Source organism: Tursiops truncatus, chromosome 15 (assembly GCF_011762595.2).
Source record: "Tursiops truncatus isolate mTurTru1 chromosome 15, mTurTru1.mat.Y, whole genome shotgun sequence".
Lineage (NCBI taxonomy): Eukaryota > Metazoa > Chordata > Mammalia > Artiodactyla > Delphinidae > Tursiops > Tursiops truncatus.
Window position 1 is genome coordinate 50977150 of NC_047048.1, and position 26445 is coordinate 51003594.

Consider the following 26445-nt stretch of genomic DNA (forward strand, 5'->3'; position numbering starts at 1 on the left):
TGTTGCTATATTTTACCTTTTTATTGAGTTATAATTAACATACAATATTATCTTAGTTTCAGGTGTACAACATAGTGATCCAATATTTTTACACATTATGAAATGATCACATCAATAAGATCAGTTTCCATCTGTCACCATACAAAGCTGTTACTATATTATTGACTATATTCCCTATGTATACATTACATCCCAAAACTTATGTATTTTATAGCTGGGAGTTTATATCTCTTAATCCTCTTCACCTATTTTCTGTCCCACTGCCCACCCTCCCCTGTGGCAACCACCCATTTCTTCTCTGTATCTATGAGTCTGCTTCTCACAGAGAAAACAAAATTTTTGTTTTGTTTGTTCATTTGTTTTGTTTTCTAGATTTCATATAAGTGAAATAATATGGTATTTGTTTTTCACTTAGCATAATATGCTACAGGTCTATCCATGTTGCTGCATGTGGCAAGATTTCATTCCTTTTTAATGGCTGAGTAATATTCCATTGTGTATATATATCACATCTTCTTTATCCATTCATCTATGCTTCCACAGATGCTTCCATAGCTTGGCTATTGTAAATCATGTAGAGTGAACATAGGAATACATATATCTTTTCAAATTAGTGTTTTCATTGTCTTTGGATAAACACACCAGAAGTGGAATTGCTGGATGATATGGTAGCTCTATTTTTAGTTTTTTGAGAAACCTCTACACTGTTTTCCATAGTGGCTGAACTAATTTACATTCCTATCAACAGTGCACAAGTGTGCCCTTTTCTCCATACCCGTGTCAACACTTGCTGTTTCTTGTCATTTTGATAATAGTTATTCTGAGGTGGAATCTCATAGTGGTTTTGATTTACATTTCCCTGATGACTAGTAATGTTAAGCACCTTTTCATGTGCCTGTTGGCCATCTGTATGTATTCTTTGGAGAAATGTCTGTTCAGGTATTCTGCCCATTTTTTAATCAGATTGTTTTCTTGATATTGAGTTGTATGAGTATTCTATTTATTTGGACATCAACCCCCTTATTGGATACATTGTATGCAAATCTTTTCCCATTCAGTAGGCAGCCTTTTCATTTTGTTGATAGTTTCCTTCACTGTGCAAAAACTTCTTAGTTTGATGTAGTCCCACTTATTTTTGCTTTTGTTTCTCTTGCCAAAGGAAACATATCCAAAAAATACTGCTAAGACCAATGTCAAAGAGATTACCACCTATGTTTTCTTCCAGCATTTTTATGGTTTCAAGTCTTACATTTAAGTCTTTAATACACTTAGAGTTTATTTCTGTATATGGAGTAAGAAAGTGATCCAGTTTTATTCTCTTGCATATAGCTGTCCAGTTTTCTGAATACTGTTTATTGAAAGACTATTTTTCCCCGTTGTTTATTATTGCCACCTTTGTCATAGGTTAATTGACCATATGAATGTGTGTTTATTCTTGGATTCACTATTCTGTTCCAATTGATCTATGTGTCTGTTTTGTGTCAATACCATACTGTTTTGATTACTATAACTTCATAGTATAGTTTCAAGTCTGGGAGCATGATACCTGCATCTCTATTTTTCTTTCTCAAAACTGCCTTGACTATTCAGGGTCTTTTGTGGCTCCCTACAAATTTTAGCAATTATTTGTTCTAGTTCTGTGAAAAATGCCATTCATATTTTGACAGGGATTACACTGAATCTGTAGATTATTTTGGGTAGCATGAACATTTTAATATTTGACTCTTCCAATCCATGAGCACAATATATCTTTCCACTTATTTGTGTCATCTTCAATTTCTTTCCTAAATGTCCTATAGTTTCCCCAGTGTCCTAAAGTCTTTTGCCTCCTGGGTTAAATTTATTCCTAGGTATTTTATTCTTTTTGGTGCAATTGTAAATGGGTTGTCTTCTTAATTTCTCTTTCTGATAATTTGTTATTAGTGTATAGAAATGTAACAGGTTTCTGTGTATTAATTTTGTACCCTGCAATTTTATTTAGTTCATTTATTAGTTCTAACAGAACTAGATTTAATAAATGGATTTCCTTCTCATATAGTCTGGGTGCCCTTTATATTGCTGCTTTTTCACTGTGTCCCAGGGTGGGGGGGGGGTGGGGGGGCGAGTCTGCACTTGGACCCCTCAGCAATATCCCTCCCTACTGCAGGTTGCTTCTTCAGGGGAGATGTTCCTATGGATACCGTGTCTCCATCTTTCCTACCTGTTTCTCTGTGTCCTTCTACATGCAGTAGGTGTTCAGTCAGCCCTCAGATCTTCTTCAAGAGAATTGCTCTGTATGTAGGTGTAGACTCAACAGGTCTGTGGGAGAAAGTGACCTTAGGGTCTTCCTAAACTTGGACCCCTCTCCTATTCACTTCTTTATTATCTCTCTTCCTCTCTACCAGAAAGTATTCCTCTCAAAGATCACTGCTTTCTTCCAAGTGCTTGGGAAAATGTTTGGTACATGTTAGACACTTGATAAATACCTGATGAATGAATTAATTAATCACAGACATAAAATGCCAAAAAAATGACCATTTAGAAAACACTAATCAGGAGGGAACTAAAAAGTTTTTCTGGGTCAGCTTCTTTATAATTTAATATTATGCTATTAAAAATATGAAATCTGAAACCCGATTCTGAATTATCAAAACAAAACTAAAATGAAATACATTTTAGTCAATCCAAACAGACTACAATTTGACTAAGAAGCAAAACAAAAACTGCTTCCATTTTAGCATCACCAGGCTTTGACAACATAAATCACTGTCTCTAGCACTCTGGTGCATGAATGACATCTGGGAATTTAAAAATCCTTTGATGGTAAAATAAAAGAAGTTGCTCTTACTAAGTTACATCCAGCATTGAATCCAAATAAACATATGACAAATGTATTTTTCTCTCAGCTCTATCTTTTAAACAATCAGAGAGTGAACAAGCCAAAACAGGATTTTAACAGCAGGTTCTGCATGGCTAGATTCCACATGATTTTACACTTCCACATGATTTTAAGGGACTGTTTGACTCTTGTTCTTATATTCTTTTTTCCACTCTGGAACTTGTATAGTACACGTAAAACATTTACCCACTTTTGAATCACTCTGTTTTCATCAAAGAATGAGAACTGATTGACATGAACATATGATCTATGAAACATAAACCCAATCTTTATTCCTCTGCACTGCATCAAACATTGAAAATGACCTATTAACTTCACCTAGCAGTAGCTACCATAGCTCAACTGTATAAATGAATTTCCCACACTTCTGGTAAAGAATTTCAAAAATCTGGTCCAATTAAAAAGATTTTGGCTTAGTCACATGGGCCAGATCTACATATGATGAGAAGTCTAAGCAGTTTACTTGTTCTTACCCTCTGTTTCTAACAATGGACAATTTAGAGACAAATAAACCTAAGAAAAAGCCTAGGCTAATGGCAACTTCTAGAAAGCTTTAATCTTTAACCTTTTCAAACACATGTCCCCTTTTGCTGATCAAAAAATTTTTCATGATATTGCCCTAATGTCATATATGTATTGAGAAACATGGACAACCCCCTCCGCCACAAATAGCTCAATTTATTGAGGGCTACATTATATATATAGTACAATGCACCCACGTAACTAGCACCACACTCAAGATATTGGAACCTTTTCCATCAACCCAAAAGTTCCTCCAGGCCACTCTGTCATCCTCACCCCCACACCCTACCCAATACACATGCCAGCCACAAGCAATCACCTATCTACTTCCTGTCATGACAGATTAAATTGGTCTGTTTTGAACATCCTATAAATGGAATAACACAGCATGTATCCTTTTATGTATCACTTCTTTACACAGCAGGATGTTTCTGAGATTCACCCAAGTTGTTGTTTGTACCAGTACCTTGCTCCTTTTTCATTGCAAAGCAGTATTCCATTGTATGCATACTTCATAATTTGTTTATCCATTAATGTGGTGGATACTTGTGTTTTTACAGTTTCTGTTATTATAACTAAAGCTGCTATGAACATTCATTTACAATCTTTGTGTGGATATATTTTCATTCTCTCGAGGAAAATAACCTAGGAATGAAAATGCTAGAGGCATATGGTAAGTGTATGCTGAACTTTGTAAGAATCTGCCAAACAGTTCTGTGTGAATGCACTAAAAAATACATTTATTTTCCAGATATAAAATTTTAATAGTGAACGTTTCAGACTTTACACACCAGTTTCCTTTCTCTGCCCCACAAGACACCATCATGTTCTTCTGCATCTCCATGGAGTTCAGTGTACAGAGCCATCTCACAATGGGCTAAGGAACAGCTGCTATACACAGCTGTATGATTTTTTAATATGAAATACAGAACTAATTAGAAAGAGGATTCCCTTAACAGAGCCCCATGTGGGTACAAAGGACTAGTAAGTCATGTGACAAGGAGATAACTCTCTTCTGTGAGAGTTTATATGACACATATGCTTCCATATAAGGTGTTAGGTTTGAATTTTCTCAACAGTCTCCCTACATAAGACCCCAGAGATCCTGTTTTCCTGTTACAGCTTCATGACGCCTGTCTCCCTGTCTCCATGAGATAACAGCTGGAGGTTTCCACTAAATTACCTTATTTCCAGAGGCTACATTCTAAGTAGGATAAGAGAAGAAAATTGAGCTATCACTCTGCATTCTCCTGACTGGGATCTCTCCCAGTGAACTGGCCGGACCAAGCCATGCAGGAAAGTAAGACACCCATGGTTGGAATAAATATTCTGATTAAACTGTTCATCCCAACTTGGGAATAAAGAACCACCACTCATAAATAAATGCCCTAGTGATTCCTTTCCAGGTTGTTATTTTCTGATTATGAACATAGGCAAGTCTATTATGAATATAAAATATAATAGGCCACAGAATTTTCATAGTTAAATAATCCTTCTCTCAAAGCCATTCACCCAAAAGGGTACATCTCCCCACCTCTTAAATCTGGGCTGGTCTGCGACTTCCCTTGACAAACAGAGTGTGGAAGAAATGATGGTATGGCTTTGGTACTCATTCACACTCTCTCCTTTGTTCTTTCTCTCCCTCTTTGAAACCCAAACTGGCCTGCTAGAAGGCAAGAAACACATACAGGAGAAATGAGCTAAGGCCACTCTCTACCAGCCAGCCCTCAGTATACCCAACAGTTGACCAGAGATACTTAAGTGAGCTCAGTTGAGATCAGTAGAACTTTCCAGCTAAGGGCAGTCCAAACTGACAATCCACTCAATTGTGAGCTAAATTAATTTGGTGGTTTAAGCCAGGACATTTCTGGGGTAGTCTGTTATGCAGCAAAAGCTAACTGATACATTAATCAGCTAGGGAAATAGTTTCTTTCCCATTAGCAGTGCATAGAGTCCCGTCCTACAACTTCTCCTTATTCCCCGTGGCCCTGACTTTTTTGTTTTGTTTTTTCTGTTTGTTGTTGGGGTTTTTTTTGCAGTACATGGGCCTCTCACTGTTGTGGCCTCTACCGTTGCAGAGCACAGGCTCCAGACGCACAGGCTCAGCGGCCGTGGCTCATGGGCCCAGTTGCTCCGCGGCATGTGGGATCCTTCCAGACTGAGGCACGAACCCGTGTCCCCTGCATTGGCAGGTGGACTCTCAACCACTGTGCCACCAGGGAAGCTTGGCCCTGACTTTTGACCCACTTTTCTGGCTCTTATTTCCTACTTGTCTATGTTCTCCTTTACCCCTATGCTGCCTGGTATGGGCTAAACTGTGTCTCCTCCAAAATTCGTATGTTGAAGCCTTAACTCCCAGTACCTCACAATGTGACTGTATTTGGAGATAAGGCCATTAAAGAGGTAATTAAATTAGAAATAGGCTCTTAGGATGGGCCCTCATCCAATCTGACTGGTATCCTTATAAGAAGAGAAAATTTGGACACACAAACAGACACTAGGGATGTGTGTGCACAGAGAAAAGATTACATGAGGATACAGCAAGAAAGTGACCATCTTCAAACCAAAGAGAAAAAACTTAGGAGAAACCATACCCGATGACACCTTGACCTTGGACTCTCAGCCTCCAGAACTGTAAGAAAGTAAATTTCTGTTGTTAAAGCCACCCAGTCTGACATTTTGTTATGGCAGATTTAGTGGACTAACACACTGCCTATAGGAGAATAGTGTACAATAAATTTCCCAGCTTTTTTCCCTGACAATCACTCTGATAATTCCTCTCTCAAGCAAGGCAGGAAACCCTCCAAAAAAAGTCTTAAGCAAGCCCACTCCTGGCACATATCCAAAGAAAATGAAAACACTAATTCAAAAAGATACATGCACCCCAATGTTCATAGTAGCATTATCTACACTAGCCAAGATATGGAAGCAACCTAAGTGTCCATTGACAGATGAATGGATAAAGAAGATGTGGGGGGTGTGTGTGTGTGTGTGTGTGTGTGTGTGTGTGTATACACAATCAACTATTACTCAGCCATAAAAAAAAATTTTGCCCTTTACAACAACATGGATGAACCTGGAGGGTATTACACTTGGTGAAATAAGTCAGAGAAAGAAAATTACTGTGTGTTATCACTTACATGTAGAATCTAAAAAATAAAACAAATGAATGAACATATCAAAACAGAAACAGACTCACAGATATAGAGAAAAAACTAGTTGTTACCATTGGGGAGAGGAGTAGAGGGAGGGGCAAGACAGGTAAAGGGGTACAAACTACTATGTACAAAATTTAAAAGCTACAAGGATATATTGCACAGAACAGGGAATACAGCCAATATTTTACAATAACTTTACTTTTTTAATTAAAAAAATTTTTTTTTTGGCTGTGTTGGTTCTCTGTTGCTGTGCGCAGGCTTTTCTCTGGTTGCAGAGAGCGGAGGCTACTCTTCGTTGAGGTGCGTAGGCTTCTCATTACAGTGGCTTCTCTTGTTGTGGAGCACGGGCTCTAGGCACATGGGCTTCAGTAGTTGTGGCATGCAGGCTCAGCAGTTGTGGCTCGCAGGCTCTAGAGGTCAGGCTCAGTAGTTGTGGTGCACAGGCTTAGTTGCTCCGCAGCATGCGGGATCTTCCCGGACCAGGGCTCGAAACTGTGTCCCCTGCATTGGCAGGTGGATTCTTAACCACTGAGCCACCAGGGAAGCCCTACAACAACTTTAAATGGAGTATAATCTATAAAGACTTAAATCACTGTGCTGTACACCTGAAACTAATATAATATCATAAATCAACTATACTTCAATTAAAAAAATTAGGTAAACAAATTTTAAAGAAAAAAGTTTTAAACATGAAGAATCCATATTTGTTGTAAAAGAAATTTTTTAGATAACAAATAAAGTAAAATATGAGCTTGCCACTTTGGGGGGAGAAATATAAAATAAATTAAGGAAGTAAAATTTCCACCTCCATGCCATCCTGAGAGGGGATCCCTGCTGACATCTGGTATGTCTTCTTGCAGTGTGAACTTTAGCTCCTGCACTTCCCCACCGAATGGTACCCTCCCTGAAAGGCAGTGAGCACAGGCATGGGACATGGGCCCTTTTGCAGGTGGCACAGCATCCTAAAGCCCTTCCTTTGTTTGCAGAATTTCTGGGTCTGTTTTAGCAGCTGAAAATGGCAGACAGTTACTCTCATAACTGATCTGAAAGCACACATCTAAGTAGAGGAGTTTATTGTTGTACCTGTTTAATGGGATTTTACTATTGCTAGCCCTTCTGCTCCCATAGGAAATGCAGGATCACAGTAGGTGCATCAGACAGCAGGTGACAGTCTACACTTACTCTAGAAATCCTAGCCAAGGGCTTCTCCATGGAGCAAAACTGTCAGAACCACCCTTTGGCATATTTAATAAAAATAATGACTCTCAATAATTGAGCACTTATTATGTGTCAGGCACCCTGTAAGAGCATGGGGTAGGTGTTGGTGGTGGTTTGTTTATCTGTATCAGATGAGAACTGTATCCTCACAGCAATGCTATAAGCTCCTGCCAAACCCTGAAGACCAAGCTATACTGACCACAGTCAGTGATGAGTTCTGGTTGGTCCCTGAGTCAGGCCTGGTGACATTTGTTGCCCCTCAAGGATTGGCTTCTCAGTTCTCACAGACAAGGGCTCCCACCTGGTCCTCTACCCAGGGGGGGACTATACTTCTAGATGTTCCTGTTCAGTGCATAAAGGTCCCAGGAGCCCCAGTATACGTGTCTCCCCAAACTGCTTCTCCTAACCTAGCTGGGAAGGTAAGAAAAGCCCTTGTTTCACCTACACAGAGAAAAAGCCTCTTTCAGGAGGCCCTGCCCAGGCCCAGAAGTTATCTCCTACACTCATAGGTGGCCCTGGGTCCTTTGCCTTAATCAATTTCCTGCTACTTGTTTAATCAGTCTCATCTAATTAGTTCTCCCTGTACAGTTATTTGGATGTTTTCATTCAGTGCTCAAGTGTTTAATACATATACATACATATACACAAACATATATGTAGCTGCTTCCTACTCCGTTCTAATGTGGGTCAGGTAGAAACACATGTGTCTCTTCCCATCCTCAAAGTGTCTCGGGGCTCAAGCAACTTTCTCTCACCTCCCAGGAACAATCTTTGAGCTTGTATTAGATGAGCACTCTAAAGCCATCTGGAAATGGTTAAAGAATAGTTGCTGAGGATTTACAGATAAGAGTTATTTACAAAAGGAAAAACCTACACAGTCCCCACTACTCTCAAAGGAATGGATCAGAGGTCAAACATATTGGAAAAAAATGTGACTTATCCCAGCAACCAATCCCGGCAAAATCACCTGTCTTCCTCCTCACTCTCTCTCCACCTTCTGACTTCTTCCTGATTTTGATGCCTATGTCACAGCTTTCCCTTATATAAGAGAAGGGTTTTTTTGTTGTTGTTGTTTTGTGGTACGCGGGCCTCTCACTGTTGTGGCCTCTCCCGTTGCGGAGCACAGGCTCCGGACGCGCAGGCTCAGCGGCCATGGCTCACGGGCCCAGCCGCTCCGCGGCATGTGGGATCTTACCGGACCGGGGCACGAACCTGCGTCCCTTGCATCGGCAGGCGGACTCTCAACCACTGCGCCACCAGGGAAGCCCGAGAAGGTTTTTTTTTTTTTTTAATTGTCTACATAATTAAATACAATGACTAACACAACTGAACACATGAATAAACCAGAGAACAGTACTAGTCATCACAACAAATGGGGAAGGTCACATGTTTGCTCTTTCCCAAAAGGCTCCCTTGGAATTCTTTTGTTTTCATTTGTTACATGAATAAACTCAGTATATATTTATTTAATCAAAAAGAATCTATTAAATAATATATTATACACTGCAATATTCAGCTTCTTTTTAAAAAAATAACCAAGATATCCTTATATGATGCTTACAATATTCATTTTTCTTAGGTGTTCAAAGGTAAACTTCACCTTTGCAGTTCTGTAAGTCACAATCTAGGAGGGTTGACTGGTTTCTCAGCTCAGTGTCCACAAGGCTAAGATCAGGATGCTGGCAGGGCTGAATTCCTTTTCAGAGTCTCTAGGGGAAAATTCACTTCTAAGCTCACTCAGTTTGCTGGCAGAATTTGTTTCTCTGTGCTTGTAGGACTGAGGTCCTGATTCCCTTGCATGCTGTTGGCTGGGGTTGTTCTAGGCTTCTAGAGGCCATCCCTATCCCTTGGCTCATCTTTCTCCATCTTCAAAGCCAGCAATGACACGTGGAGTCTTTCTCATTCTTCTACTCTCTCTGACCTCTCCTTCCCTTGGAATTCTAACAAGTGGCTTTAACCCAACAGCCTGTGCAGTGGCTTTGCTTTGAATACCACCAACACTGTTCTCATCACAGTTCCGAGGGTGTGACCTTAAGCAAAAGAAGTGTTTGGAGTCCAGTGCACCTATAATAAACCACCATGCAACTATATGATTATTCACTGGGTTGCTGCTTTCTCTTGAGGTGCAGTACCACAGTTCCAGAATCACTACAGGACAAAACGATAATAAAAGCAAAAGGAGGAGGAGTCCTGAATAGCCAAAATAATACTAGAAAAGAAGAACAAAGTTGAAAGACTCATACTTAATGATTTTAAAACTTACTACAAAGACATGGGAATCCAAACAATGTGGTACTGGCAAAAGGACAGGCATATAGAACAATGGAGTAGAATTGAGAGTCAAGAAATAAACTTATACATCATGGCCAATTGATTGACAAGGATGCCAAGATCATTCAATGGGGAAAGAACAATTTCTTCAATAAATGGTGCTGGGACAACTGGATATCCACATGCAAAAGAATGAAGTTGAATCCCTACCTCATACCAACTTCAAAAATTAACTCAAAATGAATTAATACATAAATATAAGAGCTTAAAACCACAAAACTTTTAGAAGAACATATAGGGGTAAATCTTCCTAACTTTGGGTTTGGCAATGGATTCTTATATTTGACATGCAAGCAAAAGCAACAACAATAAAAAATAGGGAAATTCAACTTCATCAAAATTAAAAACTTGTGTGTATTAAAAGACATTATCAAGAAAGTGAAAAGACAATGTATAAAATGAGAGGTCTCTGCAAGTCATATATCTGATAAAGATCAAGTATCCGGAATATATAAAAAAAAAACTTTTCCAATATAATAACAAAAAGGCAATCAACCCACTTAAAAAATGGGTAAACAACTTGAACTGACATTTCTCCAAAGAAGGTATACAAACAGCCAACAACCACATGAAAAGATGCACATCATTAGTCAACAGAGAATGCAAATCAAAACCACATGTTGTACCATTTCATACTCATTAGATGGCTTTAATAAAAAGAAAAATAAAATAAGTGTTGGCAAGGATGTGGAGAAACTGGAACTCAAGTACATTGCTGGTGGGAATGAAAAATGGTGCAGCTACTGTGGAGAACAGTTTTGTAATTCATCAAAAAGTTAAACGTAGGGACTTTGGTTGGCACAGTGGTTAAGAATCCACCTGCCAATGCAGGGGACATGGGTTTCAGCCCTGGTCCAGGAAGATCCCACATGTCACGGAGCAACTAAGCCCATGTGCTACAACTACTGAGCCTGTGTGCCACAACTACTGAAGCCTGCACACCTAGAGCCTGTGCTCCGCAACAAGAGAAGCCACCGCAGTGAGAAGCCCGCACACCGCCATGAAGAATAGCCCCCACTCACCTCAACTAGAGAAAGCCCGTACGCAGCAACAAAGACCCAACACAGCCAAAAATAAAAAAATAAAATAAATTTATCAAAAAAAAAAGTTAAACATAGAATTAGTATATGACCCAGCAATTCCACTCCTAGGTATATCCCTGAAACAACTGAAAAGAAGGACTCAAATACATATGTTTTTGAGTACATATACACATGTTCATAGCAGCACTATTCACAATAGCCAAAAGATGAAAACAGCCCAAATGTCCATTAATGGATGAATGGATAAATGAATTGTGGTATATACATACAATGGGCATTATTATTCAGCTATAAAAAGGGATGAAACACTGATACATGCTATAACATGGAAGACTCTTAAAAACATTACGCCTAGTGAAAAAAAGCAAAGGTCAAGGGTTGTATGGTTCCACCACGGGTTGAGGAAGGGAAAAGTGGGGAGCAACTGCTTAGTGGGTAGGGGCTTCTTTGGGGGTGATGAAAATTTTTAGAATTAGGTAGAGGTAGTGGTTGCACAAGTTTGTGAATGTGCTAAATGACACTGCATGGCTCACTTTAAAATGGCTAATTGTTGTTATGTGAATTTCCCTTCATTTTTTTAAAAAGGCAGAAGGAAGAAGAAAGACAAGGCAGGCAAAGCAACGCAGGATTTTAGCTAAGACCAAAGCCTTGGGAACAGCAGAAATAAGCACCAGGAGGGGCGCGGGTGCCGGCAGATGTGCTCAGAGGGAAGAAGCAGAGATGGTGTGAACACAGGAAAAGGAGGTGGTTCAATCCGGCGATGGTGTCCTAACAGAAGAGTTGCATTTGTACGCAGTCTAGAATCCACAGAAATGGCCCTTTGTAAAGTCCCTGAAGGAAGGGCACCATGAGGACCACGAGGTAGAAGAAGTTCCTTAAAGGAAGGACAATGTGGTACCTGAAGCTCCTCAAGGTCAATCCTTTGCAGACTCTTCATTCCTTTACATTTATACAAGAGAAAGAGCAAAGGGCTACCGAGGAGAGGAAAGAGGCAAGTTAACATCTCCAATGCCAGGGAGCTAAATTGGATTTGCTTATTTTTTTTTCTCCCTTTTACAGAAACAGAAAAAACAAAGGGAACATCTCCATTGTAGGGGGAAAAGATCCACATTTCAGGTCTGAAAAAGATTCAGGGTGCCCAATTCAAAATATGAGAGTATGTAACATGTGTGGGGACACGAAATTCTATCTTTGGAATAAGTTCTTGCTGTCACAACCACACAAAGGCTCTTGGGAAATGTCATACAAAGAAGAAAGTAGTTTGGAGCCTCACAAACACCGCTGGGAAATAAAAATGGGAAGGAACATATTATCTACAGTAAGACAGGTCCTACGTATACAACATCTCCTTGTAAAGACTTCCAAAATCCAATGAAATCGGTGACACTGTGCTCATTTTCCAGACGGGAAAACCAAGCCCCAAGCTTCAGAGCTCACATTCTTCCTCCTACACCATAATGCATTGAGCCAGGTGAGAAATTATAAAAGTCACCAGGAGCAACCTCCAGTTTTCCAGTAAACTTCTAATTGCTTGGAGAAGGGGGTGTGACTTTTATTTTTCTATTAGCTCAATAAGGGCTCTCAAACATCTCCAACGAGACAGTGCACTGCATCTATCCAAATTCCATACCGCTGTATTATCACTCGAGGAGTATACAAAATACTACCATTGCATCCGTTTCTTGCTGCTTATTTTTTATAAGAGTAGTGCCTTCTCTCTGCTCCCTGCATGCCCACTGTAAAAGCACATGGCCTGCAGCCACACGGGAAGGGTCAGTAGATCACGTCAGCACTTTTGCCGGCAGAGCCACTGGAATCGTCCTCAAACTGCTCTCTTCCTGCGTTTGTGACACTTGATTCCCCCCACAGGCCACAAAATATGGCAAGTAACGAAGCAGCTGCTGACCTGCAAGGTGGTTACTGCCCAAGGTCACTGGCTGGTTCCTTTCCTGGGAGGCTTTATTTTAGCCCTCAGGCCTCAGCAAACTGCCCTTTCCCACCTGAGGACAGTGAAGACATGATGCCTGCTCCTCTGTTCATTTCAAAAAAGTAGGCAAGGACTTTCAAATGCAACAATTTCCACTGGCTTTCAACATTTTATTGATAAATCCAAAAAAAATGATAAATTAAAAAGGATCAGGGAACTAAACTGGATTTATTTTTTTCTCCCTCTTATAGAAACAGACCAAACAATGCAAACCTTTCCACTGTACGGGGAAAAAAAAAATCTACGTTTCAGATCTGGAAAAGATTCAGGCTGCCCAATTCAAAATAGGGGTGTGTGGAACACATGTGGAGATGAGAAATTCTCTCTTTGGAATAAGAAGTTCCTGCTGACACGACCACACAAGGACTCTTGGGAAATGTCACACAAAAGCAATTTTAATGTCATGATGACTTCAAAAATAGCATACTCACAAGCTTCATGTGAAAAGCCTGGTCGAAGAAACTAAAAAATATAAGGGCAACAGCTAAAATTTTCTATACTGGACTGTTAGACCTTTTCCAGTTTCTTCAAATCTTTCAGCAAACAAGAAAGGACAAATAACTTTGCTAATATAAACTTCTGAAATTTTCTTTGGCCTGCAAAACAGGATAAGCCTTCAGCATCTACTGAAGTGGATGTCAGTAGAAAACTGACATTATTTTCCCAAGGTATCACATTATAATTATATGGTTTATGCTTTTCTGCTCTAGTATTTTATTTTAAAAATAAGGAAAAGTTGAAAGTTCTTTTTTTTTTTACAGTGAACAACCATATTCCCACCACCTAGCTTTTTTGAATATCTAGCCTTTTATCCAGCTCTCTAACCATCAGTTCTTGTTTTGTTTTGTTTTTTAATGTATTTCACAGTAAATACATTGCAGAGTTCAATACTCTTTACCTCTAAACTCTTAGACTGCTGGCATTTTAAATCTTTTCTAGTTAAAGGTTGTGACTTAGCAAGAGGAAAGAGGGAGGAGAAAGTAAGTGAAAGCTCATTACACACCTAGTTCCCTCTTAGAAGGGACATCCCTACGCGGTAGAGGGGTGTCCTTCTGGCAAGGGGAGTAGAGGGTTAGAAACTTCTTCCTTCTCTTTGGTTTTGCTCTCATCTCTCAATTATTCCACAAATCAAGAAAGGGAGGAGAACATTTGAGGCTGGGCCATGCCCACCCCTTGGGGATGCCTCTAACAGTAAAGATTAAGTGAAGATAATAAAAAGTGGATGACAGGCCAGTACTGACCAGTCACTGTCTAAACAAAAGACTTCAGGTTGTCTTAAGGGCTGCCCAGTCTAGCTTACCAGGTAAGGGAGGGAAAGGGAGCCACTGTGCAGAAGTGTGCCCAGGAATGAATGGTGTGTTCACGCCAGAGCATGCCCAGAGTATGGCTACAGGGGGCAAGATCCGTACAGCAGTGGCATTGGAGAGGGCCCCTGTGGTAGAAGTTCTTCCAACATTCTCTTCATACAATGTGACTTTAACACTCTCCCACTGGGAGGTGGGCATTTATGTCTCCTTCCCGTGAAACTGGACAGGCTTGTGACTCACCAGTAACCAAATAATGTGATGGAAATGATGCAGCATGATTGTTAAGGCTACGTCATAAAGAAGATCTGCATCTCCCTTGTCAGGAGGAATAATCACACTGGAGCCCACGTAAGCAGTCCAGCTGCCCTAAAGCCGCCATGCTGTGAAGAAGCCCACAGTTTCCCATGAAGAGAGACATCATGGAGAATCCTGAGACTATATGGAGAGAGAGAGCCCAGTCAGCTTCCAGCTGCTCCAGCCTCCTGTCCTTTCAGCTTCAGATGCCATTTGAATGCAACTACCTGAGGGACCCCAAGCTGGAACAGCACAACGAAGCCCTTCTGGAACCCCTGACCCACAGAAAATGTGAGAGGTGAAAAGGTGGCTGCTTTTGTTTCAAGCCACTACATTTTGGAGTGATTCCTTACACCACAATAAATAACTAAAACAGACCCCAGAGTATAAGCTGGGTCATGATGATACCTCACTTCATACACTGCACAATCCGAGTCTTCACACCTGGTATCAAACTAGCCACTACCTACCTTTCTTATTGTGTAGTTAGTACTCCAGCCTCATCAGTTTACATGCAAGTACCCAAGCTCTTCCAGAACCTTCTCCTGCAACACACATTATATACATATATATATAACTTTTTTCCATTGCCTAAGATGCCCTCTTTTCCTTTTCAAATTTTTTCTACATTCTACCCTTCATTCAAGACTCAGTTTCTTCCAAAAAGTGACCCTATAATTCTGCACTCCTCAAGGTTATCAGTGATATCTTAGCTGCCAAACCCAATCATTTTAATCATAATTCATGCCTACAGGGCATTAAGTCCCAAACGGAAGCAGCAATGGCTCATCAAGGACAGATCAGCTCACTTTCTTTGGACAACAATGCCACCTCACTTCTTTATTGAATGGGGTTACCAAGCTGGGAAATTCCAAAGTGCTGACAAAAAGTCTTATCTAAAGGAAGTAAGCCTCTTCCTAGAGTTTTTCTATAACATTCTGAAGTTGCACTGTCCAATACAGTGCCATTGGCCAAAGGTGGTTTTGAGCACCTGAAATAAGGCTAGTCTGAACTGAGATCTGTTGTAAATATAAAATATACACAGATGAAAATTCTTAAAAAAAAAAAGGTAAAAATATAATTAACAATGTTGAAATGATAAGAATTAGCATATGCTGGGCTAAAATATATATTATTAAAATTAATTTCAAGTGTGATCTTGGACTTCCCAGCCTCCAGTACAGCCTGTTATCACAACCTCTTTTTTTTTTTCTTTTTAAATGAGGCTATAGGAAAATTTAAAATTATTCATGCTGCTCACATGCTTTTTCTATTGGACCAAACTTTTGTGCTATGCTGAGTTGAAGGTGCCCAAGGAAACACCATATATTTCTATAAAAGTTTTAGGAAAATACTTTTAAGGCAAAGGTGAAATGTTTGGATATAAAATTTAAAAGGATGGTTAAAAGAGGTGAGAATGAAAAATAACAGAGTTAATATTTATGCTTGGAAATGTTTCTAGCAAGAATAAATGCCAACCATACAGTCACACAGTATCCTTGCTTCTTTTTCAGGACACTGAAATCATTATCCATGATGAAATTCATATAAGGAAAGCTTTGAAATTTCAGATTTTATTTATTTTTTTAACTCTAATATATGTAGCAATTCTACTAACTGAAAATTACCTAGGTGTCTCACTCACTGAAAATTACATAGGTGCAATCACTTTAGGACTTAGATATTTGAAGTAGTAACTTATGATCTATTCAAGGGAAGAAAATGAATTTATACAGCTTCCGAAAGTATGTAAACTTGCACCAGGAAAAGGCCTAAGGGATGAAAAATGTGCCTGCATGAGTGAGGAAGTGAGTAAGAGAACATGTGTCTAGGTAGAGAAGACACTCCAGTGTCTTGTTCAGATATCACTGGGTACCTTTTAACCGTCCTGCATGCCCACCTCCCAGCTTTTCTGTGTTTTGCTTCTAAAGATGGCACTAGCAAATTTCTTAAGAGGAACAGCCTTCAACTTCTAGAGCTGCTTCACCTGCAGAGTCAAGTGCTCCCCAGTTTACAGCCCCTCTCCCACCAGCCCATAGCCAATGGCTGAGGCAGGGATGGGAAAGCCCAGCTCCTTACCTTTAGCAGAAGGAACAGATTCTCAGGAGCAATTACACTCCAGAGCTCCCCCAGGGGTCAGGCTGAGGCAGGGACATTGCCCGAACCACCCCTCTGCTTGGCCCCCTCCTTCTCCCTTACCTTCCCCAACTCCCTAGTTCTCTTGGGAGCACTGCCTTAATAAAACACTTGTGCAAAAATCCCACCTCAGATCTGCTTAGGGAAGCCCAAGCCAAGAATTTTGTGATGTATGAATGGACCCTAAGAAAATGTGAAACCGGATTCTTATTGTTTTGTGTGTGTGTGTGGCTTTATTTTTTTAACATCTTTATTGGAGTATAGTTGCTTTCCAATGGTGTGTTAGCTTCTGCTTTATAACAAAGTGAATCAGTTATACATCTACATATATCCCCATATCTCTTCCCTCTTGCGTCTCCCTCCCTCCCACCCTCCCTATCCCACCCCTCTAGGTGGTCACAAAGCACCGAGCTGATCTCCCTGTGCTATGCGGCTTATTGTTGTTTTTGTACCTCAGATAAGTTTCTATAACACTTAAGTATTTAAAATAACTGCACAGTTTAATAAGCAAGAAGTTCTTTGTTCCTAAAGAGCATTGCAGCAGCCCTAGAACAGAGGTCTTAGCCCTAGAAAAAAGATGCTAATAACTGGCACAGCATATATATCTCCAGGTGTGAAAGAAGTTAAGGGTAGCGTGTAAGGCTCCAAAGTAGAAGTAAAAATAAAGAGAAGTCAGCTTAAAGTTTGGTGAGCTTCATAACTGACACTGATGTTATCAATTCTGTACATAATCAATATTTAATAAAAACAATTTCAAGTCATTCAGAAAACAAGAAAGCACCCCAACATTAGGTAAATTTCCCCCAAAAAAGAGTCTACCTTCCAAACTGAAATAAAACAGGGCAGTAGGTATCAAGGGTTGTTTTCTTTCTTTTCATGAAACTTGAAGACAGCCTTTGGTTTAACTAGGCTAATAAATTCCTCTTTACGAAGAGTCATTCAGAAGCTAGAAATTTAAGAGTGAAGATAATTCATCTCATTTTGTTTTCTATAAATATTTCCTATTTTAACACTGATAGAAAGCTAAGCTGAATGTAACATAAATAAGAGAAATCTAAAATACACCTTTTGCCATTAAGGGATTAAAATATATTCTGAATGCCTACTGTGGATGTAATAGTCCTTAAAAAAAAAAAAAAAAAAAAACACTTAGAACTAATGTACAGCCCACTGTTGGAATCATGGCAAAATAAAGCAGGCTTTCAAGATGAAACCAGAAAGGTTCAGATGCCAGGGTCTAGATAGTCCCCATTTTAAATATGGGAAGACATTATAAAGGAACCCGATTTCACTTCTATTTAAAAAAAAACCTCATCATAAAAGGTATCCAACAATTGAATGTTGCTAGAGTGGGATGTTTTTAGTTTTAGGAGAGGATAGCACGAAATACACAAGAATTCTCTCTTTGGGAAAAGGGCAAGCCTAACATAAAGATAACAATCAACCAACCTGGTGACATGTGGGACACCAGGTCCCATCAAGTCCTAACAGGTGTGGGGATGGAAGAGTAGCCCACACACTATGTTAGCTGCCCCAGGACCCAATGCCATCTAAAGTCTTTGTAAAATCAAATGCATGGCATTTACACCACTTAATATAGAGGAAATCATTCTTGGAACTTACAATATAGAACAAATAACTTCTAAGCTCTGTTTTTTTTTTTCTTTTGGACTCTTAAATCAAGTGTTTATTTTCACTAAGTACCTAATTCTTTATAGGGACAATTTATAATCCAGCTGATAAACAATGACTTATTTTTTAAGGATAATACAACTATTGTACAGAGAAAGTGGATAGTCCAGAAAAACAGTTTTTAAAAAAAGAGTAAAAATCAGACATTGTGTCTACACTGATTTAAAGTCCCTACTGAATTATTCAGCACCCCCTACTCCGATTTGCCTGCTAAGACATGGTTTATGAGTCATCCGTGGGGAACAGTAAAATATACTGCACTTGACTAAAAATAAGTAGGAACATTTAATAATAAATCTACTTTCTTGATAGTCTTGTGTCATCATTAAATACTGATCACTTGGAGAAGTGTTGGGCTGTGTGATTCTTCCCTCCCCTCACAGAAAGGCCAGAAGAAAATCAGCCACGGGCCCTGCCAGAAGATGATGGAATATCTGACATGACATGAAACATGGAGAAGAAAATAATATTGATTTTAAATGCCTGGAACCTCGAGTTCACTTATCGAGATGAACAGCAAAGTTGCTGGTTATCTTCTCCTTGTGATCACTATAAAATGACTTCTTGTCCTTTGAAGTAAGAAATGACACATACTCCAAATGTTTTACTTATAACACCAAGTAGAAAATAGCAATTTGATAAAGGGGTCAGAAAAGAACATTTGCTAGAATTCTGGCTCTTGAATAAAGCATAGGCAAGTTATGGTTTATAAATAAAAAGAACTGTGCATATATATTTTAGATTTCCATTTTAGTTTTTCTTTAAAGATTTGTAAAATGGAACTTTAGAGGAACATTGGAAGGATTTAATTACATCATCCTTATAGGTAGTTGCCATAAAATGGAGGGTGTACTACAACTGACAATGATTTTTCCCATCTGTGAGGATCTTCTTAAACAAAATGTGCATAAGATTAAAAACAAGTCACATACATTTCTCCTCAGAAAGAATTACAGAAAACAGCAACTTAATATCTGATGCTTACTAAATGCAGGCAATACTCCCACAGACGGCAAACAGAAAATCCAGCAGAAAATGAAGTACCCAAGGTTGGTGGAATGAATAAACTTGAATCTAGAAAATGCCAGGAGTTGAACACTCTACCACATCAAGGAAAACATCTGTGAATCAATTTTGAGAGGCATTTCAGATGGGACATCAGTGTGAATGAAGGGATTCATTTTACAGACCGAAAGTTCTAGAACCCCACACCTAGCAACTTACCCACTGTGTGCAGAGTACTTACCAGATGGCTGGGGACTGACTGAAGGTGACGTCCACTTAGTCAAATCACAGCGCTGTCCTCTGTGGAGGAAGGACACAGATCAGAGAAAAATCAATGTGAAGGATATTTAGAATTCTTATGGAAAGAAACAGCCCTTTGCACTTCAAAATCAAAGCCTATAATATTCTTTAAAACACATGAGAAAGAGACATTAATAAATTAGTGACATTAGTTTCTAAATGGATGACAAAAACAGACAATCATCAAATCAGAAATCTTAGTGCTACATCCAGCCTATAGGGTTTATACACTCTCTCTACTAAGCTGCTGATCTACAATTCAACCTCTTAACCTATCAAAATAATTAAGCAGAAGTTGAACAACAATGATATCCAAAATGTTCTAGAAGTAGATATAATGATCTTTCCCTGATTGATAGTGAAACTGATAGTAATTTTTAAGAAATCTTTCAAAGAAGAGCAGTGCTGAATAGGAAAGATTTACAATGAAATTGTATCTATGTACAAATAGTCACTATTTTTGATGTGTGTTTTTGTATTGCCTTCATTAACAAGTTGTTATGTAGTTTTGGACTTGACATTGAATTTAGAATTCAAGATCTTTCCAAGATTTTGTGTTGGGTGGGGGAGTGGCATAGTTCCAGGTGATGTCAGAAGTACATAGAAGTAAGAGGAAGCCCATCTGCATTTGGAAAGAAGTTAGAGGCAGAAAAATTGGCAATTGAAATATGGGAAAATGATGTCTGTAAAATCTGAACTGGGATTTTCCCAAGGTCATCATTTATTTATGGAGATGTCCACAGTAAAGTCCCGGATAGAAAGGTACATCCACAAATGAAAAATATGTCATTACAAAAAAAAAAAAGCAGACTTGGGTCTATATAGACAGACATGGAAAAAAATTCTCAGGTCATAGTATTACTTTTTAAAACCTCAAGTAATGTAGTAATACGTGTACTATGACCCCAGTGTGTTAAAACAAACCTCACTAATCTAGGTGTAAAAACACAGACATGAATATTGTTATATTCAGAGAACATATTTGAAGGGATAACAAGAAACTCAACTGGGCTGCCTCTGGAGAACTGGTACTGTAGGGAGGTAAAAAGGGCCTTTGCAGTTTAACCTAACGAACAATTATGCAATATTTTATCACAAAACATATTACTTTTACAATTAAAATTGAAAAAAACAAGAATCCAATTCATCTAAACTTCCTATGGAAATAAACATTCCATTTTAAGTATATAGAAATAGAGACTATACAGCATCATCTACACATACTTCACTGATTTATTTATTTATTTTATATTATTATTTTTTTTGGCCCCGCTGTGAGACTTGTGGGATCTTAGTTCCCCAACCAGAAATCAAATCCAGGCTCCTCGCGGTGGAAGCATGGAGTCCTAACCACAGGACTGCCAGGGAATTCCCATTACTTCACTGTTTAGTAAATATTTACTATGACCCAGCTTTAAGCATGGATTGCATCATCATATTTAATCGACATAAAAACTCTAAAATGTTTGTACTGTGATTATTCCCATTTTATAGAAGAGAAAACTGAGAAGTTGGGTGTCTATTCAAGAATTACACAAAGCTGGCATTCAAACCCAGGCACCCTGACCAATGTTTAGCTTCCATGGTACTACCCCCTCCATGGCATTTACCATAGTTTCGATATTACATTTATACTTGTAGTGATGTATTAATATGAGACTATAAATTCCATGCAGACAGGGATCATGTGTGTATTAGAACCATGATGTATATCCCCAGCACCGAGATAGTGCCTCCCCACAGCTTCATTGAAAAGGTGAATTATTTAGTGCCCCGCCTAGAGCTGGGAAGTTAAAAATGTTTTATGTCTCTTGGGACTGTAAAACAAGACGAGTTCCAAAAAAGGTCAATAATTAATTAACCCTGCTATACCATGCTCCTCGTTTTGAGAAACCACTTGCTACCCATGTCCTTCTATAACCAGAGATTTAAATACTGGACACATTTTCGCTTTCCTTCTATAATTCTCTAAGTATCCAGCATAAAACTGATGCATTGTTCCATAAGCCTTTCTGCTTCATGGCTAGGATATTGCAACATTTGGGAAAGCCAATGTTGAAATACTTAACTACATGGGACTTCCCTGGTGGTGCAGTGGATAAGAATCCGCCTGCCAACACAGGGGACACAGGTTCGATCCCTGGTCTGGGAAGATCTCACACGCTGCGGAGCAACTAAGCCAGTGCGCCACAACTACTGAGCCTGCTCTCTAGAGCCCGCGAATCACAACTACTGAGCATGTGTTCCGCAACTACTGAAGCCCTTGTGCGGAGAGCCTGTGCTCCACAACAAGAGGAGCCACCGCAGTGAGAAGTCCGTGCACTGCAATGAAGAGTAGCCCCCGCTCGCCACAGCTAGAGACAGCCCACATGCAGCAACAAACACCCAACACAGCCAAAAATATAAAAATAAAATTAAATCTTAAAAAAAAAAGTTAAAAAAAAAGAAATACTTAACTACAAAGAGGTGAAGCAGTAAAAACAGTTTGTCATGAATTATTTAGCTATTGGCATATAGTGGGCAAACTACTATAACTGACTTAGTGTTGTAGTCATATGTGAATCAAGGCCTCAACCTACCAACATTTTCATCCTAGTATTATTACTCTAGGTGTTGAAGGGTGTAAACGGGTCTTTGGTAAAGGAGAGACTGAATAGATGAGTGAGTGTGTGTGGGTGTGTGTCTGTGAATAGGCCTCTATGACTCTCTGTGTTTATGTGTCTCTGTGTGTGCACGGGTCTTTCAAAAGAGGAAAGGTAGTTTTCTATAATGTAGACAGAAACCTAATAAATAGTCACACAAAATCCCCAAATCTCAGATCCTATTAGTGCTGGTGTAAACAACAGCTGTTTTTCATTCAACAAGGGTGCCAAGACTATTAAAGAGGGAAAGATAGTCTACTCAACAAATAGTGCTGGGACAACTGGAAATCCACACACAGAGGAATGAAGGTTGACTCCTATCTCACACCATACACAAAAAATAGCTCAAAATGGATCATAGATGTAAATATAAGAGCTAAAACTATAAAACTCTTAGGAGTAAATATAGGAACAAATCTTTGTGACCACGGGTTAGGCGATGGTCTCATAGATATAACACCAAAAGCACAAACAACGAAAGAAAAAATGACTAAGTTGGACTTCACCAAATTAAAAACTTCTGTGCTTCAAAGGTCATCATCAAGAAAGTGAAAAGACAACCCAGAAAACAGAAGATTTTTCCAAATCATGTATCTGATAAGAGACTTATATCCAGAATATTTTAAGAAGGACTATTATAACTTAACAATAAAAAGACAAATAACTCAATTTAAAAATGGGTAAATAATCTGAATAGACATTTCCCCCCCAGAAGATATACAAATATATAAAGAGATGTTCAACCATAAGAGAAAATTAAGTCAAAACCACAATGAGATACTACTTCACACCCACTAGGATAACTATAATCAGAAGACAGGTTAGAAAAAGTGTTAGTGAGAATTTGGAGAAATCAGAACCCTCCTACATTGCTTGTGGGAATATAAAATGCTTCAGCTGCTTTGGAAAATATCCTGGCAATTCCTCAACTGGTTAAACATAGAATTACCATATGGCTCAGTAATTCTGGTCCGAGTTATGTACCGAAGAGAAATGAAAATACACGTCCACAAACAAAAAATGTTCATGTACATTTTTCATGACAGCATTATTTATAACAGCCAGAAGGTGGAAATAATCCCAATGTCCATCTACTGATGAATGGATTAAAAAATGTGATATGTCCATACAATAGACTGTTATTCAGCAATAAAAAGAATGCAACATGAATACATGCGACAACATGGATGAACCTTAAAAAAATTATACTAAATGAAAGAAGCCACTCACAAAGGCCACATCTTATATGACTCCATGTATATGAAATGTCCAGAATTAGCAAATCCACAGAGATAGAGAGCAGATTAGTGGTTGTGCGGGACTGGAGGGGCAGAGAAGGTGGGGAGTGGACGCTCAGGGGTGTGGGATTTCTCTTTGAGGTGATGAAAATGTTCTGAGATTAGACTGTAGAAACGGTTGCACAACTTTGTGAATATACTAAAAACCACTAAATCATACACTGCGAGTGGGTGAATTTTATGTTTTGTAAATGATATTTCATTAAAGCAGTTAAAAAAAAGGTTATCTTTCAGTAAGTTTGCCAGTGAATATTAGTTGGCTTCTTTCAAAAATGACAAAATACTTACTTACACTCTCCAAGAAAACAGTAAGTAGTGAACATTTACATTTTTACGAGACAAACTATTGTAATTCTCCATGGGATTTCTTGTGATGGGAAATACATACAATTATATTTTACCTTTGCCAAAGAAGAGCGTATGCCTGCAAAGTACCACTAATGACAGATGCCACAGTGCTTGAGATATAGTCTTATTTCAAAGCAATGAGGAGCTTTAGCCAAGTGTGAAGTTTTTATTTCTTAGTGGAGGGAAAAAAACCTACAAATATCTGAGGCTTACATTACGAGGCGTAATTTTGTGAATCTATATACTGAACACAAAGGACTAGCATTCAATGCTCTTCCCAAGATATTCAATATTGAAATTTTGTTTTCAAGTGAAGAATAATTGGGCAAGACTGAATCAAAACAGAGATCATTTCACTGTGATCTGCTACTGAACACGGAAAATTATTGTTTTGCAAACAAACAGAATGTTAGAAAACAGTTATGTCAGTGAGTTTTTGCAGTGTAACCAACCACCTCAAACCTGTGTGGCTTAAATTAGCAAATATTTATTTTGGTTCACACAATGATCTCAAGTTGGTGAGAATGGCAAGAGTGTAGATCCCACTGCACAAGCACTTCTCAAGCCTCTGCTGTGTCACATGTGCTAACGTAGCATTGGGCAAAGCAAGCCACGTGGTCAGGCCCAGATTCAAAGGATGGAGAGAGCCCCATTTCTTGATGGGACTTTGCACCCTTGAAGGGCATGGATACAGGGAGGGAAAAACTTGGCGGCCATCTTTACAATCTACCATAGTATTGTTTCCAAATGGAACACACTCCCACTGATGGCCCACAGATATTTTACAGTTTATTACAGTACAGTTTTTATTCATGGTACAGCTTACATGTAAAATATATGTATTTTACCATGGTACATGGAGAGAGAATGTACAGTGCATATACATTAATGCAACTTCTATTTATGGAAAATGATATCAGGTCTCTATTGAAATTAATCGTATCACTATAAATATACTAATGGCTATTTACTATAGTAACATTATCATGTTACCAGTTATTTATCAGTTATCTTTTCTTTTTAAGTGAATATATTTAAGCGGAAAAGATGAGTAATAAGTTCAGGTGAAAGACAGATTTCGCCAAATCCATAGAAGTAGCTCAGGAATAATCCAAGTTTAGAAACCCATGGGGTAGGACAATGCTTCTGAAACTTAACATACATACAAATCACCAAAGTTATCAGCAGATTCTGGTTGAGACCAGAGATTCCGCAGCTCTAACAAGCTCCCGGGAGGTGCTGATGTTGCTGGTTCTAGAGCACACCCTGAGCAGCAAACATGTAGAAGGGCAGAAGCCTGGCTATCAGAGAAAGCCGAGAACAGTCATTTTACCAGCCGAGTGGTCTTCAAGCAGCTGACTTCACCTCTCTGAGATCATTCCTCATCTGTAAGACGTATGTAATGTTAACACCCATCTCAGAATCTCTCTCTCTCTGTCTCTCTCTCTCTCTCTCTCTCTATATATATATATATATACACACACACATATATATATATATATATATATATATATATATAAAAATCACCTTGCTGTACCCTGAAACTAGCACTATATTGTAAGTCAACTATAGTTATATTAAAAAAAGAAAGCACTAGGATCTTTGAAACTCATTTTGCCAAAGCAATCACATTTGATACTTTCACATAAGAGTATGCACACATCGACATCTCCTCAGAGCCACTCCACAAGCATATACTGAGCAAACCCTGTGGCCTGACACTGTCCTTGGCTCTGAGGACATGACAGTGACCAAGCAAGAGAAACCACTGTCCAAGTTGAGCTCACACCCCAAACCCCAAACTGCTCACATAACTCTCTCCTCTGAGTTGCACTGAAAGAGAGGCTGCCGAGGGCCTGATGTGGCCACATACATGTTTACATTTCCCTACGGTGATCTTTGAACATTTGAGCTGATTGTTAACACTTACATAACGGGAGATTTCATATAAAATATCAGAACCCCAGCATCTCTTGGAAATCTGGAAGACTGGGCAACAGGGACCCAGAGAGCCGCCTGTATGCCAGCCACAGCTGAGAGGTGGCTGTCGCTCCTGAGGTCTGGGTCTGCCAGGTCCCCACAGCGCCCCCTCCTGGTCACTCCCACGAGATGGCCCCTCACCCATGTTCTCTGGCTCTTCTCCTTGCACTGGGTTAGCGAGCCCCCCCAAATGAAACAACAGTCAGCAATGCTGACGAGCATGGAAAGAAGGGGAGTCCACCTTCCTAGTCTGCGCATTTTCCCTTTACCATCGTGCAATAAATGTCTAGCAAGGGAGCAATTTTG

At 39.2% G+C, this 26445-nt stretch overlaps 1 protein-coding gene across 14 annotated transcripts in view; it reads right to left on the bottom strand.

The window, feature by feature from the left end:
* The window catches only part of PLCB4 (phospholipase C beta 4), a 422343-nt gene that overhangs the window by 240584 nt on the left and 155314 nt on the right, over positions 1-26445 (bottom strand). For 13 of the 14 annotated variants that reach the window (XR_012326219.1, XM_073792668.1, XM_073792669.1 and 10 more), the window contains one exon: positions 19813-19871. The gene's annotated coding sequence lies outside the window, so the exon portion shown is untranslated. Of the gene's footprint in view, positions 1-15208; positions 15256-19812; positions 19872-26445 lie in introns of those variants that run through there. The other variant, XM_019941439.3, reaches the window with a different exon arrangement.